The following is a 14,643-nucleotide window of genomic DNA, read 5'->3' as shown; positions in this document are numbered from 1 at the left end:
AATATTTAAACATGGCTATCATGTCACTCCTTAATCTTCTCTTCTCTAGATTAAACAAATCCAGCTCCCTAACTCTCTCCTCATAGGGCTTGGATTCCAGACCTTTTACATTTTTGTCACCCTCCTCTGGACATGCTCCAACTTGACAATATCCTTCTTCAACTGGACACAGTATTTCAGGTGTGGTCTGACCAACCAACCAGAATAGTGTGGTAGCATTCCTTCACTTGATCTAGACACTATACTCCTATTGATGCAGCCCAGAATTGCATTGGCATTCTTAGCTGCCACATCACACTGTTGACTCATATTCAGCTTATGGTCGACTAAGACTCCCAGTGGTACCAGTCCTTGCAGTTTCCTTCACAGTAAACCATAGTTAGGTCACCACTGGGCCTCCTGCACCCTTCCTTCAAGAAACATAGTGACCAGCAGGCTTCAAACAAGGAAGGTAAAATATCTGAGCAATAGGTTAGTGTGTCCTTCCATCCCTCTAGGCATGATCGAGACACAGTAATGTAACTCTCGTTCAAGATTGTCTCTTCTTGGGAGGAACAGCATCAATTTCCACTTGAAAATATTTGTCTTGTCCTTCAAAATAGGTTTTCCCACAGTACTGTATTATTTCTTTTGCAATCCGGGGTCTAATGGCAGCTATATCCTTTTGTATGAACTGTAATTGGGCAGCAGAAGCAATCAGATGGGCAATGGTACCTGTGAAAGGACCGTAGTCACTGGAATTACGGTACCTTGCCTGGGTATATCAGTTGGTGCAAAAAATGATCAGCCGCAAAACTATAGGGATATTTTGAATCCATCTCATACAGACATGCTAAGAAGGATGTTATTGCATCATTCACAGAGTGGTTCAATCCATGTTCGGAATCTAGATAGAGCATGGTCTTCCTTTTAAAAATGATTACTATCAGTTTCCAGTGGACTTCTCTGTCATTTACTGGAATAATCAAAACATCTTTCTTTAGCACTCCAAATCTCAAACAGTTCTTCAGAGCTTGCACTGGCAATCTTTGACATATCTGCATGAAGTGGCAAGTACGGTAAGTGGGAAAATTGTGACCTAGCTCTTTGGCCATGATCACCCTGGAGGCAATAAAGGCATCTATTATGCGATCATTTATCCAGTTTGATCCTTTCAGTGTGTTTATGTCATAGTCATACACACAGATGTTGCCAACTGAACCCAAGTCCCATGGTTTGTAGACTGAGTGTGGGGAAGGTACAGTTGTGCCATGGGGGAACTGATGTACAAATCAGTGATTTGTCCAAACACTTCTCACTTTGTGTTGAGAATATGGGGCTGCTATCAAAATAATCAATATTGGTCACTGTCAAATCCTCTTTCCCACCTTTTGGAGTGGAGGTCATCTGAGGCTGAGTGCTTTCCAGGTGTCTCATAGTCAGTTGGTGATCTTAAGGAGTCAAACCCCTCAGCAGCCTGCACTGAATCAGCTGCTAGAGCTACTGTTATCTTTTCCTGCAGTCTGGGGAACTTTCTTTCTGATCTACTCTTTTATTTCACTTCAACTGTGTGAGCTGCAACTGGCAAGGCTTCCCTGGTTCTGGTGGCATGCCGATAGATTTTGTGGCAGCTATAATATGGTAACAAGTCCTGGATGATGTCCTGTACGGACTGTGCATGCATGGCTGCCCGTATGGTCGCCAGGAGAGCGGCTGCCCATACAGCCTGTACGGCCGCCGTGAGAGGAGCTGCCTGTACGGACGCTACGCGAGCAGCAGCCTGTACAGTCGCCGTGAGAGCAGCTGCCCGTATGGCCCATACGGTCGCTGCGAGAGGGGCTGCCTGTACAGTTGCCGCAAGAGCGGCAGCCAGTACAGCGACCTTACTGTCACTCTCCCCCCAGCAGGGCACCCTGGGGCACCATCACCCCGCGGCCCCTTCATATGCCTCTGTAGTCAATCAAATGTACTATGAACAATCTGATGTCATGCTGGGCACAATTCACCACTAATCCTGTTCTTTTTCTAAAAACACGTGGTGGACTCCAGGAAAGCTGTCAGCAGGCAACATGATTCCCATGGGCACCACGTTGGAAACCCCCTATTTCAAAGTTTGCACTGACAAAATCTGTTCTCAAGAAAACTTGCAGTTAAACCTCCATTTATAATTACTACCCCCGCAAAGCTACCAACTTTTGTCCCAAAACCATTTGTAGCTGTATTGACGCAAGACAGGTGATTTTTTTTCATGGTTACTTTGGTGGTCTCCATCTAGTTGGTTTGATAATTTACATTCACAGGTAAGATCATCACATTCTCTGCCTTAGACATTCTTGGGGTTTAGCAGCGTCAAAAATTTCCAGGTGCAGTTCTTCACAGTGGAAGCTATGAATATGAATGTCATTTTATTTCAATGTTCTTGCTAATGCAGAACCATTTCAGATAGCGTTTGTATTTCGGTCATTCCATGGACATTGGTGTGATCTTACAATATAATTTGGTGGATCGATGAGGATTAAAGTATTTAATATACTGTTTGTTCCTTGGCTGTGCTCTGTGGTTTTTGTGGTTCATTCTGTGGTCATATACATCATGTGTGATTTGATAGTGATTTCAGGGTGACCAAACATAAAAAACCTAAGGATCCATGGGGATCTGTGCTTCATGAGAATGCCACTACCGAAATTCAGGAGGGGGTGGGGTTGCGGGCTCACGACCCCGCCCACGCTCCCGTGAGGCTGGCCTCAGCCTCGCGGGAGCCGGGGATTCCCTTTATTAGCATACCCACGCCCTGCCAGCCAATCGGCTGGCGGCGGGGGTGGATCTTCTAGGGCCATTTAAGGTTGGGGCAGCCCTCGGCTCGCCCCTTTTTCCTGCTTTTCCCACGCGGTTTCCCACCCTCCCGCCCTTTAGGTTTGCCCTTGACTTTGCTATGGGTTTCGACTGGTCGCCGCAAGGGGCCTGGTAGGACTTTTTCCATTTGGCTAATTGGCTGGAATTTGAAGCCACTTGGTTTTTTCGCCTACCTCGTAGCAAAACGTCACAACTCTGGGTGTTGGCGGTAGGCATTGGCAGGGGTATTGTCATGCAGATGAGATCGGGGGGGGAGGAGCGCCATCACCTCCCCCCAAGGCTTGGAGGGTAGTTCGTTAAAGGACTCCGAGGGGCGTCGCCTCATCTGAAACCTACGGAGGCTAGGGCCTAAAGCGCGCCCCCGAGCGGTAACCCCTCGGGGAGCGCCTAGGGATATGCATCTCAGGTGGCTCCCCCTGTTGGTGCTTAACCCTCACCGGTTAGACCGGTTAGTCTGGTAGGGCCAATTCCTAAAGCCAATACCTCTCTTGCCTGTAATCAATAAAGTTGTGGCCATTTTCGCCCAATTAACCTAAATTCTGGTGTCCTGTGTCTTCATTTATCCATATGTGGTGGGGGAGGGAATAGCCACACAATCTTTTTACAGCATGGCAGTGCCCCAAAGTGATCTGGCCATGAGCAGCATAGGTGGTTGGGTAATGAATATGGGGCGACCCAGAAAACTGTGGAGCCGTAAATTTTAAATATATATATATATTCAATTTTATAAGGATAGGGAAGTACAGAAAGGGAAAAGGGGGAGGGGATAGATAGATAGATAGATAGATAGATTAGAAACTTAAAAGACCTATAAAGATTATCAAATCCTACAAAGTACTACTACTACTACTAGTAGTAGTAGTAGTAGTAGTAGTAGTAGTAGTATATTTGTACCCTGCCCATCTGGCTGGGTTTCCCCAGCCACTCTGGGTGGCTTCCCAAAAAATGAAATAAAAATACATTAAAAAGTCACACATTAAACACGTCCCTAAACAGGGCTGCCGTCAGATGTCTTCTAAATGTCAGGTAGTTGTTTATCTCTTTGACAGCTAATGGGAGGACATTCCACAGGGCGGGCGCCAGTACCAAGAAGGCCCTCTGCCTGGTTCCTTGTCACTTTGCTTCTCACAGTGAGGGAACGACCAGAAGGCCCTTGGTGCTGGACATCAGTGTCAGGGCAGAATGATGGGCGTGGAGATGCTCCTCCAGGTATACTGCATCGAGGCTGTTTAGGGCTTTAAAGGTCAGCACCAACACTTTGAATTGTGCTCAGAAATGTACTGGGAGCCAATGTAAGTCTTTCAGGACATGTGTTATATGGTCTTGGTGGCCACTCCCAGTCACCGGACTAGCTGCTGCGTTCTGGATTAGTTGTAGTTTCTGGGTCACCTTCAAAGGTAGCCCCACGTAGAGCACATTGCAGTAGTCCAAGCGGAAGATAACAAGAGCATGCACCACTCTAGTGAGGCAGTCTCCAGGCAGGTAGGGTCTCAGCCTGCGTACCAGATGGAGCTGGTAGACAGCTGCCCTGGATACAGAATTGACCTGTGCGTCCATGGACAGCTGTGAGTCCAAAATGACTCCCAGGCTGCGCACCTGGTCCTTCAGGGGCGCAGTTACCCCATTCTGGACCAGGGAGTCCTTCACACCAGCCCACCCCCTGTCCCCCAAGAACAGAACTTCCATCTTGTCAGGATTCAACCTCAATCCACTAGCTGCCATTCATCCTCCAACCGCCTCCAAGCACTCACACAGGACCTTCACCGCCTTCACTGGTTCTGAGTTGAAAGAGAGATAGAGCTGGGTATCATCCGCATATTGATGGACACCAAGCCCAAACCCCCTGATGATCTCTCCCAGCAGCTTCATGTAGATATTAAAAAGCATGGAGGGGAGGACGGAACCCCGAGTGTCAGGGCTGCTTCCAGATCCTAGCTCACAGAGGATCACGCTAGCCAGCGTTCACTTTATAAAAGTCTTTATTGAGTTACAGTTTCCAATTCCAAGCTGCAGCGTGCAGCCCTACGTCTTATCAGCTAGACCGGCGAAGCTCCGTCTGAGTCCCCGCCTCCTGTACACCAACTTAATACCCTAGCCTTACTCCACCTTTTCCGCCTTTCCTTTCTTCTCTGGGTCCCTCTGCCCCCCGTGGTCTCTTCCTTCCGGGACTCTTCTGACGCTGACCCCCCGGACCGTTCTGTCTCCTTGCGGCGGGCTTTAGGACCTGGCTCCCTTTCTGGGCTGCTTACTGTGCCGCCTTCCTGTGCATTTGAACTTGGCGCGCGCGCCCAACCTTCCACTTTCCGCTTGACCGTTTCTTCGCTCTCCGATAGAGGTGTGGCCACTCCTGACTCATGCCCTCCCCCCTGCGGCGAGCCGCCGTATCCCGATGCCTGGCGCCCTTCCTCCCCACTGCGCTCTGTTGGGGACGTTGGCTCCGATTTCCAACTGCTGCTCTCTGAACCCCCTTTTGTCCCTTCTTCCTGGGGTGTCCCCCTAAGCTCCCCCCTTGCTCTGGTCACTGGCGCTCCTTTCTGTGAATCTTCCGATTCACTGGAAAGACTCGGAGATCTCGGGTCGTCGTCATCGCTCATCTTTCCTTCGGACTCCTCCCCCTTGCTCTCTGTTTCCTCCCTTGCCCTCGCCTCTGCTCCTGAACCCCTGACACCGAGGCACCCCACAAGTAAGTCTGAACACTCATCCCCCACCACCACTTTCTGGACACAGCCCAGGAGGAAGGAGGGGACCCACTGTATAACAGTGCCCTCAGCTCCCAGCTCCTCTAGACGGTCCAGAAGGATGTTAAGATCGATTGTCGCGACCAAGGCAGTTTCAGTCCCATGATGAGACCTGAATCCCAATTGGAAGGGATCCAAATGCTCTGCATCCTCCAGGCGTGCCTGGAGTTGTTCAGCAACCACCCGCTCAATCACCTTGCCCAAGAATGGAAGATTTGAGGCTGGGCGATAGTTGGCCATACTGGCAGGGTCTAAAGATGTTTTTTAAAGAAGCGGTTTAATGACCGCCTCTTTCAGCTGGTCTGGGAATGCCGCTTCACAGAGGGAAGCATTCACCACCCCGCAGAGCCCATTGCCCAGCCCTTCCCGGCTTGCTTTTATTAGCCAGGATGGGCAAGGATCAAGGAGGCAGGTGGTTGGTTTCACGCATCCAAGCAACCTGTCCACATTCTCGCGGGTAATGGATTGAAATTGATTCCATGCAACTTGACCAGACAGGGCTCTAGCACTCTCCCGCCCCGCCCCTGCTCCCACGGTGGTGTCTACCTCCTTCCGAATATGAGCAACTTTATCTGCATAAAAATTTGAAAAATCGTTGCAGGAGACCTTGGGGTCTTTACAAGGCCCCGGTGGTAAAGGTGGTTCCGTTAAATTGCAAACCACCTGAAAGAGTCTCCTGCTACTATTTTCTGCAGATGCAATAGAGGCGGTGAAGAAAGTCTTCTTTGCTGTTGCTATCGCCACTTGGTAGGCTCGACATTGAGCTCTAACCTGTGTCCGGTCCAATTCAGAATGAGTTTTCTGCCACCGGCACTCTAGCCGTCTCAGCGATTGTTTCCTCACCCGCAACTCCAAAGAAAACCACGGGGCTGTCAGGGCTCCATGCAGTCGGAGAGGGCGCTTCGGAGCCAGACCGTCGATAGCCCTGGTCAACTCCGCATTCCAGCAGGCCACCAGGGAATCAGCTGAAAGGCCATCAACATGGGATAAAGCATGCCCTACCACTCTCTGGAAACCATTTGGATTCATTAAGTGGCAGGGGCGGACCATCCGCATTGGTCCCACCTCCCTGCAGAGGAGAAGGGTCACAGAGAAGTCCAGTTGCACCTGGAAGTGGTCTGACCATGGCACTTCTTTTGTTTCGCTTTTACCTAGTGTCATATCACCCACGTCACTAGAGGTGAACACTAGGTCTAAGGCATGTCCATGACTATGAGTTGGGCCAAACTTATTCAGGGACAGCCCCATGGAGGCCATGCTTTCCATGAAGTCCCAAGCAGCCCCTTGTAAGGTCATGTTGGCATGGATGTTAAAATCCCCTAGGACAACCAAACTAGGTGTCTCCAGGAGAACATCCACCACGACCTGAAGCAGCTTGGGCAGGGAATCCTTGGTGCAGCGGGGAGGTCGGTACACCAATAGGAATCCTGTACTGCCCCTATTGCCCAGCTTCCAGAACATGCACTCAGAGAACTGGGTCTTTCATATGCGCAGAAGCGCCAAATTGCACCAGTGCCTGTGCAGACGTGGCGCTTCAGGATGCGAACGCTGTGGGTTGCGGACGTGCCTCAGTCACGGGTTATGTCTGCAACCCGAGGTTCCACTGTACTAATTTTGTTTTAGGGCTTAATTTGCAGTAAATTTTATTCCTTTATTCATAATTGTTCTCACTGTTCTACTGTGAACTGCTCTTAAAATTTTTGCATCCATTTTGTCATATAAGGTTTTGCTTGTTCGGGCTTGGTGTCATATTTGAGTAATAGTTTATAAATTTTACCCAGAAGGTAGAACTCTGTTATGATGGACTCAAATTCTATCTTTTCACTGATTTAAATGTTTGCCATACAGTCTTTCTTGAATCTGGATATTAGTTGACAGTATGTAAGCAGTTTCATATTTTTTCTCCTCTTTAATACTTTGGCATGTATTTGATCTGTTCTTGAAGATGAACCATATCTTGGTACAATATATACCGTATTTTTCGCTCTATAGGACGCACCGGACAATAGGACGCACCGAACCATAGGAGGGGGAGAACAGGGAGAAAAAAATTCTCCCCCTCTCCGCTCAGCGCCTTTTCAGCGAAGCGGGATGAGAAACGGAGCCCCTTCCATTTCTCCTCCCGCTTCACTGAAGGGGCGCTGCGCAGAGAGGGAAAACAGTGCAGCGCCTCTCCAGCGAAGCAAAGCCTGGAGAGCAAGAGAGATCGGTGTGCACCAACCCCTCTCGTTCTCCAGGCTTCAGGCGGCTTACCATAAGCCTTCGGAGATCAGCGGGAACTTACGCTACGCTCCAAAGGCTTCAGGCAGCTATCCCTGAAGCCTTGAGAGCGAGAGGGGTCGGTGTGCACCGACCCCTCTCGCTCTCCAGGCTTCAGCGAAAGCAACGCGTAGCCTCTGGAGCGCGGAGGGAGCGCTCCCTCTGCGCTTCGGAGGCTTCGTGTGGCTATCGCTGAAGCCAAGGAGCCTGCATTCGCTCCATAGGACGCACACACATTTCCCCTTAATTTGTGGAGGGTAAAAAGTGTGTCCTATAGAGCGAAAAATACGGTAGTCATATATTCTCCTATCGGCTCTAATAATAATATTGCAGTGGTGACATTAACAGTGCAGGTAAGGGGATTTTTGTAGTGCAACTCATGATTTTTGTGGTGCAGGCTGTGCCCGTGGCTATGATGTGTGATTTGATGGTGAGTTTGGGGACCCCAATGTGAAAAGAGTGAGGATCCTTGAGGATCTGTGCTTCAAAACTACGTTTATGGGCCATGGCGTTGCCAGGAAGCCATGGATCCATGATTTTTATGGTGCAGGCTCTGCTCCTGGCTATGACATGTGATTTGACAGTGAGTTTGGGTTGGCCCAATGCAAAAAGCGTGAGGATCCGTGCTTCGAAACCACGTTTTTGGGCCACGGTATGGCCAGGAAGCCGTGGATCTCAGTTTTTTGTGGTGCAGGCTGTGCCCCTGGCCATGTGTGTTTTGACGGTGAATTTGGGCTGATCTAGTGCAAAAATCATGAGGATCCATGAGGATCCGTGGTTCAAAACCACGTTTTTTGGCCACGGTATGACCAGGAAGCTGTGGATCCATGATTTTTGTGGTGCAGGCTGTGCTCCTGGCTATGACATGTGATCTGATGGTGAGTTTCGGTTGGCTCAATGAGAAAAGCGTGAGGATCCATGAGGATCCATGCTTCAAAACCACGTTTTTGGGCCGTGTTATGACCAGGAAGCTGTGGATCCTAGTTTTTTGTGGTGCAAGTTGTATCCCTGGACATGATGTATGATTTGACAGTGAGTTTGGGCTGGCCCAATGCGAAAAGCATAAGGATCCATGAGGATCCGTGCTCCAAAACCACATATTTGGGCAGTGTTATGACCAGGAAGCTGTGGATCCTAGTTTTTTGTGGTGCAAGTTGTATCCCTGGACATGATGTGTGATTTGACAGTGAGTTTGGGCTGGCCCAATTCAAAAAGCGTGAGGATCCATGAGGATCCGTGCTTCAAAACCACGTTTTTGGGCCATGGATTTGCCAGGAAGCCGTGGATCCATGATTTCTGTGGTGCAGGCTGTGCCCTTGGGAATGATGTGTGATTTGACGGTGAGTTTGGGCTGATCTAGTGCAAAAAGCGTGAGGATCCATGAGGATCCGTGCTTCGGAACCACGTTTTTGGGCCATGGAGTGGCCAGGAAGCCGTGGATCCGAGATTTTTGTGGTGCAGGCTGTGCATCTGGACATGATGTGTGATTTGACGGTGAGTTTGGGGTGGCCCAATGCAAAAAGCGTGAGGATCCATGAGGATCCGTGCTTCAAAACCACGTTTTTGGGCCATGGAGTGGCCAGGAAGCCGTGGATCCGTGATTTTTGTGGTGGATGCTGTGCTGCTGGCCATGATGTTTGATCTGATGGTGACTTTGGGCTGATCTAGTGCAAAAATCATGAGGATCCGTGCTTCGGAACCACGTTTTTGGGCCAGGGCGTGGCCAGGCAGGCGTGGATCCGAGTTTTCTGTGGTGCAGGCAGTGCCCCTGGGAATGATGTGTGATTTGACGGTGAGTTTGGGTTGGCCCAATGCAAAAAGTGTGAGGATCCATGAGGATCCGTTCTTGAAAACCACGTTTTTGGGCCATGGTGTGGCCAGGAAGCCATGGATCCGTGATTTCTGTGGTGGATGCTGTGCCCCTGGACATGATGTGTAATTTGAAAGTGAGTTTGGGCTGATCTAGTGCAAAAATCATGAGGATTCATGAGGATCCGTGTTTTTTAACCATGTTTTTGCGCCACTGCGGCACCACGAAACCGTGGATGCGTGATTTTTTTGGTTCTGCCTACAGTCTAAGATGTGGTCTATAGTATCATGATGTTTTTATTTTGTTTCAATATAAAAATCATATGAATTCATGAGGATCCGTGCCTCAGATCCATGTTTTTATGGTGCTGCAGCGCGGCAAAGTGTTGGATCCACGTTTTTTATAGTCCAGTTTGTAGGCGTGCCTTCTAGGTGTGATTTGACACTGCATTTGTTGGAATTATTTTTTAAAAAGTGGAGGATCCATGAGGATCCGTGTAGATCCGCCTTTTATGCAGACCCAGGTTTTTTAAAGTCTTGGATTAGAGACCAAAGAACCCACCTGCATTAGCAGTACATTGTGCTGTTTTTTCTTCCTGTGATGTCACATACTGGTCAATGACAGCAGATATCTTAAATTTGGTTCTAGAAATGAAAATAGCCTGGAAATTTCTACCGAGAAGTGGGCTAAACATGAAACTATATGAGGGAAGCAATCAAAAAGGCTTTTGGGGGGTGGGGTGGGGAATCAACACCGCCCCACCCACTACCAGCAGAAATGCATTTTCTTCTTGCATGGCCATCTTGGGACCAGAGTCACATTTCATTCTCTCTTTCTCCAGGCAGTTTTCAGATCGGTTCACAACAGCCGGCTGGGGCTGATGGGCGTTGGAGTTGAGCAACATTTGGAGGGCCCAGTGTTCCTGCCATCCCGGGGTAGACAACAGCCGACCCCTCAAGTGCCTCAATGTCCCAGGACATCGCGAATTCACAGATCCGGGAATGTCCCGCTTTCGCTTAGCTGGCAAGGAGACGAAGAGCCGCCGCCGCTTTCCAAAGTGCGTGGGCAAATGCCGCCGCCCTGCCGTTGCCTAGTGCGGCGGAAGGGCTTCAATGCTGCAGTTTCCGCGAGCGGCGGGCGGGGGGAACCTTTCAACAAGGGGCCGGGCTCGAAGCTGCGCTCTTGGCCGGCGGTGAGCAGCGCCCCGTTGCGAGCGGAGTCCGGCATCCTCAGCTCCATGCCGTTCATGTCTACCATCCTGCTGTGGGGAGGCGGGGGGCGGCTCGGAGGGGCTGCCTTGGCTGGGGGGCGGGCGACGAGGAAGGAGGGCGGCCGAGGCGGAGACCGCTGCACTAGAGCAGATGAGGGAGGAGGGGCGGGGAACAGCGGAGCAGAAGTACCATTGCATCCCGGCGGGGCGCCCTTGCCCGGCAGCAGGAGGGGAGGAAGGAGCCGAGCGGTGGGGGGCAGCTGCACAGTGGCGTAGCGTGGGTTGTCAGCACCCGGGGCAAGGCAAGTAATTTGCGCCCCCTAACCCGTGGATTTGCGCCCCCTAACCCATGGATTTTGCGCCCCCTAACCCTAACCCCCAGATGTTGCGCCCGGTGCGGCCGGCCCCCCCTGCACCCCCCACGCTACGCCACTGCAGCTGCATCCACACCGCCTTCTTCACCTGCTGTTTCCCGGCGGCCTGATCTAACCGTGGGATCCAGCCGAGGGTGGCAAGCGGCTTTGCGGGGAAGCGATGATCTGCAGGGGCGTCTCCTGCTCCCGAGTTGCGAGCGAGCTTTCTCTGCGGGCTTCAGCCTTGTGCTCAACTTGCCTGCCCGCTTGGAAGTCAGCGCCTTTCAGCCTGGGGCACATCGACATCAAGGCTTCAGCTCCCACTTACTCAGGCGGGGTGGGGGATAACAAAGGAGGGGCCGATTGTGACATAAGGCACCATAATGATGCTACAGGGACGTTTTTCCCCTGCACGTGGAGACAGGCTCCCAGCACAATGACAGCGCTGCCTAGCGGTGCTTTGAAATGACAGTAAAACATCAAGATTCAGTTTTGTCTCCCGAAGCAGACGAATTCCAACACCAACTTTTGGAAGAATATTTAGCAGCTTTGCAGAGAGTTTGGGTCTAAAAAGGTTATGTATGGATTGGACCCTGGCTGGGATCTTCTGCCTGTGTAACTGCCCCTGAGCCCTTAGTTGGCGGGACCTCTGCCCCAGCCCTTCTTGAAGAGCTTGAAACTTGGGGGCTGATTTGGAAGGGATGCTAACTCATAAGAGAAAGGGAGAGTTACCCCTGTTACATCACATGTTAAACTTGGGGTGGGGAGGGAGGTGATTTTCTTTCTTTGTACAGATCAGCACTTTTTAAAAGTATTAACAGTGGATTACAAATTTTAAAAAAGCTAATGAGTTTGACAAACTGTACTACTGTGTACATTTCTCTTTTATTTTAGTTAGTTGTACTGTATTTATATTGTAAATAGACATAAAATAATCAAAACATTAATAAAATCAGCAGTTAAAATATACATATTTAAGAAACATATACAGTATTGAATACATTGAGGCTTGCATTGCAGGGGGTTGGACTAGATGACACTCTGGGTCGCTTCCAACCAAAATGCAAAACTCTGTGTATTTGAAGAAAGAGCAAAGCTTGATGGCAGAACACCTGCTTTGCATGCAGAAAGTCCCAAGTTTGATCCATGGCACAGTATTGGTCTCCTTTTTGTGCTGCTTCCATGTTTGCTGCAAACACTGCAGAACACTGCAAATTCCTGTTCTCCTCCTTGAACTCCAAGGAACTCAGGGGGCCCTCTACTTCCTCCTGCCCTGTTATCCTTCCAGCAAGCCTGTGAAGGAGGTTCGTCTGAGAGTGAGTGAGTGGCCCAAGATCTCTTAGTGACCACTATGGCTGAGTGGGGATTTGGTTTCTGGTTTCCCTGCTTGCTGCAGAACTGCAGCTCTTTGTGCATTTCAGGGGGTTGGACTAGATGACCCCCAGGGCACCTTCCAACTCTACGTTTCTATGATTCTACATTTTGTGGGTCTTTAAAAGCCTGGCCATTGCATAATCTCTGTTGGGCTGGTGTTGTGAATAAGTGTCTTGAGCTTTTTAATTAACCCCATTTGAAGTTGCAAATGTTTGTTAGTCTTTTGAAGTGCTAACACAAGGCTTTGAGCATGAGGGTGCTGCAACAGACTCAGGAGCCAGTTAGGCTGAGAGGGAGTAGCTAGCCCAACATCACCCAATGCGTCTCATGGCTGAGCGGGAAATTGAGCCCTGCTCTCCCAGGTCCAAGCCCAGCACTCTCACCACGAGGCCACATGGACTCTCCTGGAATCTTGGCATGGTGGCCGTGCGTTCCATGTCACCAAGCAATGGAGGCAGTGACTGTCTGAACTGAGGTTCTGGCATCCTCAGTGTGGAGAGGTTGGCAGAGGTTTGCTGTAGTGACCCTTGCTTATTTGGATTAGAATAGGGCATCTCAAAGACTCCTGGAGGTAAGTGAAAGTTGGCATTTCCAGGGGACTTAGCTTTAGGACGTAGAATAATGGTATCACCAAGTTTGGCAAAGAGCTATCAAAGGTCAAAGGAAGCTTCTGTTTGTGTTCATTGGTTTGTTTATTCGAATGTAAGCCTGTGACTAGGGAGTGTCTTGTTTTCTATTTTGTATAAGCCTCTCTGGGAGCCTTTTTGGCTGAGGAGTACAAATGCTCTGAATGAATGAACGAAACGAACGAACAAATGAGTTCTCCCTGTGGACCTCTCTGACCTTCATGTCTTGTTTCAGGTCACCTTCCTTCCTGCGGAGCAGCTTTGGGAGGCCAAGTGCTTCCTGGCCTTGCTGTTGAGAGCACCTTGCTGTTGAGAGCACCTTGGAGCCCTTGGACATCTCCCACTTGCTGCAAGAGTTCAGCAGCAAAGCAGTGGAGGTAGGATGCTGCCAGGGTAGGAGAGAAGAATCTCCGCCTTGAAGGAGGAGAGTCCACCTCATGCCATTGAGTGGCCATGACACGTGTTTGTTGGGAAGGGCCTCACAATGTAAGAATAAGAACCTCAGCCCAAGGGTCCTGAGACAGCCCCACTTCCTGGTACTATCTGAGTGACCCTCTCCTTCATTTCTGACAGGTGGAGGTGCTGCTGGAGGCCTCCCATAAGATCACTCCAGGGTCTACAATGGAGAGCAGAGAAGTGGCCATCTTAGCTTATCATCACCTGGAGAAAGTGGTTGAATACCTCCTCCAATTTCCTTTCGTGTGTGGGGCACTCAAGCTTCTACCGGCCTAAGGGAGATGTTGGGAATCTGCAGGGCATGCTCAGAAAGTAACTCTCTCCCCGAGGGGGGAGGCCAGGCAGCTGAAGAACCCGGTCCCCACAGTGTCAGCAGCCAGACTCCAAATCTCTTCCTCCATCTGGATTCCCAGCTGATTTGCTGCCTCATGGCAACAGACAGAGGATTTGGAGGGCTCCCACCGTGGTACCATAGCCAGGTTAGGTCCTTTAACAGGAAGAGCAACAGAGCAGAAGCCGAGAAGGCAGGGACAGGCCTCTGTCCTCTAGGGGAGGCAGCAAGGGGTGAGATTGGTGCAGGTTTCCCCTCTCTTTTTGCCATCTGCAGAGATGCAGCAGCACAGAGGGGCTGATCCAGATCACTGAGGGATCCTTCTGGAGTGCAGGAGACCAGGGAAGACTAAGCCATTTTCTCTCTCTGTGGCTCACATACAGACAAATGGAGTCCATTTTCCTTCAGCCTCTGGGGTTTTCTGGTCCAGCTTGGTTTTCCAAGGGAGACTATCCTTCAGGTGGCTACTAGGGAGAAAGGATGAGGAAGGAATTCGATTCTATTTGCATGTCAAGGCAGATCTGCATAATTCATAGTTTCTGGAAATATCAACTTCTGGGGGAGCCTTGTAAATGTGGTTTTCCAGTTTGGTTCTTGGTGTTTTGGCCATTGTCAGACACGATGGTGTCTGGCAAGTCGTGTGTGGTGAAGATC

At 50.1% G+C, this 14,643-nt stretch overlaps 1 long non-coding RNA gene across 1 annotated transcript; it reads left to right on the top strand.

The window, feature by feature from the left end:
• Positions 1–12,817: 12,817 nt before the first annotated feature.
• On the top strand, positions 12,818–14,329 carry LOC308577950. Its single transcript, XR_014003784.1, has 3 exons — positions 12,818–13,147; positions 13,438–13,579; positions 13,776–14,329. It is a non-coding gene; the product is annotated as an uncharacterized lncRNA (long non-coding RNA).
• The last annotated feature ends 314 nt before the right edge of the window (positions 14,330–14,643 follow it).

The sequence above is a fragment of the Podarcis bocagei genome (assembly GCF_964188305.1).
Source record: "Podarcis bocagei genome assembly, chromosome: W".
Classification (NCBI taxonomy): Eukaryota; Metazoa; Chordata; class Lepidosauria; order Squamata; family Lacertidae; genus Podarcis; species Podarcis bocagei.
The sequence above is the reverse complement of the archived record's forward strand: the minus strand, read 5'-3'. Positions and strand labels throughout refer to the sequence as shown.